A 6000-nucleotide genomic window follows, 5' to 3' on the forward strand; every position below is an offset into this window, starting at 1 on the left:
GTGCTGAAGAGCTACCCCACAAATCTGTTTTTAGATCTGCCAGTGCTGAACTTTGAACTTTTCTGCAGTCCGTCTTCTTAGAGCTGCCAGGCGGTAGAGAGGCTTAAACACCTACATAAACTCAGCAGGATCAGAGTGGGTTTTCTTCTATTTAGATAAACACGAGCATATGATCTTTTGTGGCTCTGCATGGAAGCTTATATTTGATATACAATTGCGTGGCATTAGGCTGGAAAAAAAAAAGTGTCTGTCCCTCCCCCAATGAGCGCACTGTGAAACACGCTACCGTGAATGAATTATATTTTATTCAAATCTAATTCCTTTTCATATTTGGAGACTACGTTCATTTTTCAAAGTTCTCAGAACTCTGTAATACTCATAAGTTTTTAGAAGGCGAGAGCATTTGCTGGTTTGCAGAAAACACAAGCTCCACAGGGAGAATTTAGATTGATTACAAGGAATTGAGGTTGTTTTGTAGTATTTATTATTTTTGCTGCAGTATTTGGAAGGAGAAATATGCTGCTTTTTTCTGTCTCATTCCCTGACATTAAGTTGATTAATTTCTACCTCACTAACTCTCAAAGCCAGTCTCTTAACAAAATCTGCATGGAAGGAAGGTACACACTTTTCTGCTTGGTCTTAACAGTTCTGCAGGAGGGCCTGGGGGAACAATCGTAATCCCAAATGTCTCTTTTTTTCCATATGTAGCCAAAAGTATTCAGGATAGAGTTGGTTGCATCCTATTTGAGCCTTGTCACATTTGAGCTATCTTTACCCAGTGGTTTACTTTTAGTAAGGATAATCATGGTGAAAATATTTGCAGACAGCTGTCAGGCTGCAGTACTGTATCGTCATCGAGTAACCCTATATTTTTCTTTATATATTTTGCAAGTGTAACTCGTGTCTCTAATGTGATGAAGGAAAAGACAGGTTTGATTATGGGGGAATCACTAAAATGATCCGTTTGTCCTTTTCTCTTTCGTTCTTTTCTTTAAAATATACATCGTCTTTGGGGCATCAATGTGTTAAGTGGGAACCAGGACTAACCACAATGTTTGATGACTTTAGAGGATGTTTACAGATCATCTTCCAGTCTAAACTAGTTATTTCTGACTACATGCAAATCCGAGTGGCTTTTTTTCTCCTTTCTCTTTACATTCCTACACAAAAGCCTTTGTTCCTTTGTAATGGTATAGACTTCCCTATATCTCCTACTTACACATGACCTTGAAGACAATATCTACTCACCAAAGTTCAGGAAGACCAGAGCAGACCAGGACCAGATCTTAAGCCAGCTGCTGTCAAAGCAAAAATCACAATTAATAAAAAGGAAGGCAAATGAAGAGAGAGCGCCTAGGAAATGTCATGCCTAAGGATTTAAATTTTTTTTTTCTATAATTTGGGGGATTTCTGTACTTTCTATGTTTTCTATCTGTGAGTAATCATTGTGTAATTATCACCACTACCTCTGACAACGGATGGTTTTGTTCCAGATTTCAGATAGCAAAATCAGATCACAAAGATTTTCTCTGGGAATCGTTCTTCTTTGTCACTTTTCACTCCATTAAATCCACAACCGACGGCCTCACACAAGATCTGCTTGGAGGTAGTTGTTGTAACTTTGAAATATTGTGATAAAACCTCGATAACAATGTTACATGGTATGAGCTTTCACCATTTACCAGAATCTGTCTGTAGTTTTATACAGGTGCTGTTCAAGACTGTGGTGTATGTGCTGTGCACATTTAAATGCATAATAAATGATAAACGTTTACAACGTATGGCACCCTGGTATTGATTTTAACTCTTTAGAAGGGAACGCATCCTGCAATGAAAGACAAAAAAAAAAAAATGCTATTTCACTCTCCCAAAGACCGGGGAGTCTTTGCACCTATGCCAGCTACTTCGCGAATGACAGCCTGGATTTCTTACTCAGCTAAAGTTCACCCTGCCAAAGCTGGAACTCGTCCAGCAAAGCCCAGCTTCATGAGCTGGGTAACAGATACGCACGCTTGCATCTGCCACGCACTAGTATTCCCACTCGTACTATTTGTGTGGTTATTAACAACGGCAGCTTTTTGCGCAGCATCTAATATTAATGGTCAGAGACACAAACCACTTCTGGCATTTATGTTGCTGGATGTTAACGTTACAAATGGAACCTGATTGCCTTTTTCTTGGCTTTAATGAGTGCTGCTCGCGCTCTCTCCATGAAGTAGGACTACATTAGTGCCAGACATTGCAGGATTACCTGTTTGATTTGAGACACTGTCTCTTTTTGCAATTAATGATTATATTCATACAAACACATAGAAATATGAAGTGCCTTGTGGGAAGATTCTTCTGCACAACTTTTATTTATAATTACTAACATATATGCACTTGTACACACACACACACACACACACACACACACATAGTGTCAAATCTGCACTTTCAGTTTTACTCATGGCTCACCCTCTTCCAAGGATTAGGAAAGGATATGTAATGGGAGTGACAATATTCAGGTTTGGTCTTACACACTTGACGGCAAAGGGAGTTTGTCCAGCTGAGGGCCATATAAAACAGAAAGCCAGACCCCAAGACAGACTTCTTAATTTTCCACTGTGTGATGCTCTTTTTCCTGTTCCTAGAAAGGGGAAGGCCATAGAGGAGCTGGGAACGTCCAGTGCCCTCACTCTGAGCAAGAGCTATTTCTCTCTAAAGTTGTATAGGCTCTATAAATATATAGCACAGGTGGGGGTTTTTTAACTGGACAAGTATAGCTGCAGCGTGCTTAATGCTCCTACGACTAGAACCAGAATAAACAGGCAAACAGACATATATAAAATTTTTCATAATTAACTTATTTGTTCACAATGCTTGTAAACAAAGAACAAATGTAAATTTATCACTGCCAGGTTTCCCAAAATTGTAACAAAAAGTTATGGCCAGGGACAGAAATTTGTTTCAGCCTCAGGGAGACATCCAATTATAATTTTAAGATCGGAGATAAACCCTAAGACGTGGACCTTAGGAAGGTGTGATTTCAGAGTAGCTTTGTGGGCTCACAGCACCTAGAGTACTGGTGCACGTGTGGCCCTACCCACAGGTTGCCACCGCAGACGGAGGAGCCCAGAGAACTCTAGAGAAATGTTCCTCCTCTGGCATCACCTATTTTTTGCTTCACTGCTAAGCCAGCTTTCCTCACCTTGCCTTTGGAGGTAATAAAAGAAATGCAGTAAAGGTGAAACTGAATTTTAACCGCTGCCAAGAAGGGCATGTACATCACGTGTGCCAACATTTCCGAGATCACGGAGAGTGGTGCCATGCTCCAGGCATGCCCAGTGCTCCTGCCATCCTTTACCAAACATTTCTCTACACAGAACAACCGAAAACCTTTCCTGAGGTTGGATTAATGCCTTCTGTAAGCCAGGCACGTTTTCCCCCATCCCGTCACAGTCCAGCCTGTCCTGTAGGATGACCAGAAGCGGAGAAGTGCCAGGCTGGCCCCGCACTGTGCCCCCCCTTGCCAGGGAAAGGGCAGGGACCAGCCTCCAAGCCCCATCGGTCGTTTGCAGACTTGCATGTTTTAAATGGTCCATGCTTAACATTTTCTGACTCATCTGTGACATCTACCAAGTTGTCTGTATCTAATCCGTGCTAATAAAAATCAGCATGACAAAACACTGCCTTGTATATAAATAGCCACAGGTTTCAGAGCGGTCACCGAGTTTACAGTGCCAGATTCGGTTGTTCACACTTTACCACTTGGTTTCCACCGCAGTATATTAACTGACCATGCAAGTGGCCAATTAAAGAGAGTCTGTTAAGGGGTGAGGAGTCTTTTGATAAACGCTAGCAAGTACTTCAGCAAGAAAGTTAAAAGGAATTCCCTGAAAGACTGCAGTTCCCTTTATATGTCAGAGAGTACTGTTGTTTGCCAAGCACAGATGAAAACAGATATTTAATGTATAAAACCCAGTCTGAAGCTAAAAAAAACAAACCCCGAAACAACAAAAAAAACCCACCCCAGTTCTTCTTCTACCGAGTAATCTAAATATGGATGGGATAGGGCAAAATTTTAATATCTAGCTGCTCTCAGGCAATACAACATGCAAAAGGGAGGCTGAGCACCAGCCGTGATTTATGGACTTCAAACAAGAAATACTACCCTGAACTGTTTGTTTTTAAAATTGATTACTTAAAAAGTATAGCTTCCTATTGTGCCAAGAAATGCCTACAGCCAGTCACTTAAGGCAGACAATTACCTAATGTAAAACAATGGCAATTTTTTATATCATAAGTTTCATTACACATTAAAAAGAAGCTGGTTAGTGCTGTTTATAGAACAGATTGATTGTTTTTTCATTTTTAAGACTATTTATTGATCTTTTAAAATGTATAAAATTCAGACAAATGTTCCTGAAAACTGAGGATGATTGTTTTTTCCTTTTTGCAAGCATGTCCAAAAATGCTGCAATCCCTTTTGAGAACAGTATTAGAAGATATGATGTCTTGTCTACGCTCAAAAGTTTGAGAACCATTTCTTAGCAAAATCTCATGCTGCTAATGGACCTGCAGCCTGAATGGTCCTGCGCTGGGAGTGAAGCAAGTAACTAAAATAAAGACAGCTGCTAATAGGTTCTCTATCTGCTTTGTTACAGAGGCAGAAACTATATAGTGAATGGAAGGTTTTCAAGGAGAAAACAGTTTGGTGCCACACTGGAGAATCAGGTGTTAGTGTCACCTCTGCCACCGGGTAACCTGTGATGCCACCAACGTCGTGCAACAAGTGGTCCAGACTTTCTTCTCTGAATGCCCAACGTGACACCATGAAGTGTAGAGAAGACGGTGAGCACCTGAAACTTAACTCAGCTACAGCTGTGTTGTGGATGTAAACGATGCCTTTGGTAATGACAAGCACTGTAAATATCATGCTGGGAAGGTTTCAACCTGGGCAGTTTATAATACCGCACCTTTTTGACACCAATGTCTCTGTGCTCCCTGTTTCCAAGCTGTCGCTAAACAGTGTTGAAAATATACCCACTAATATATCACAGTTTGTGAGGCACACAGATACTGAGTTCGTGAGTGCGTGGGATCAGTAAGGCGTACAGTTTGCGACTGAGCAAAATAAAACGAGGAATGGATGCTCATTTAGCGAACACCGACTGTATTAGGCTCTGAATGGGGTCGGACTTCTGGCAAAAAAGGTGGCACAAGACCAGATTTCAGTGGCGTGGGCAGGTTTAATTAAGTTTTTCTTAAATTCTGAGTGCTGGATTGACCTTAGGTACCTTCTAGTGTCATTCTGTGTGTGTACATGCAATTACATTTTATTACTAATCATACTATTTTATTGTGGGTAGATACAGAAGTACTCATTCTCTATGAGTCCCCAGGCTGTGTTGACCTTCGCTATCGTTCATTCACACTACTTCATATAGGTTAAAGAAAGTGATTTAGTGATGTTTGTACCAATTAACATATTCCAGATTCAAATTGGTTGCTAATCAGGTTACCTCTGAAGTACAAATCAGATCTTTATCAGCTTAAAGGTATTTGGCAAGTGTCAAAGCCACTTGGTAAAACTCTGTGGTTTCTGGGGAGCTGCTATTTACATCCTTTTTCATTATCTCCGCAGCCTCGTCTGTTTGCTTCCAGTGCCTTCAAGAAAAGCGTTTGTAATGCTAGCTGGGGCCAATACAGCTGTTTAATGTCATCGAGGTTAAGGGTGCTTGCGAGAAGAAAGGGAGTGCCACCTGCGGGCCCAGCATACGTTAGAGATGGGAGAGACCCCAACCTTGTGGGGATCTTGTCAAAGACCTTTAGAAGAAATGTCCGGTCATGCACCTCTGAATGATGGCCGCTCAGCAAGTTTGAGGGCTCATCTGCAAGGAACGTTTTGGAGCTTTTGTTGGGTAAACCTCTTTTATAAGGTCGTTCACTTGGCCAGGTGGTAACTGGGTCCCTGCTCTGATCCCCTGTCTGGGGTGGGGGTTGCCCCGGGCTGGCTCA

The sequence above is a fragment of the Vanellus vanellus genome, assembly GCF_965231255.1.
Source record: "Vanellus vanellus genome assembly, chromosome: 6".
NCBI classification, from domain to species: domain Eukaryota; kingdom Metazoa; phylum Chordata; class Aves; order Charadriiformes; family Charadriidae; genus Vanellus; species Vanellus vanellus.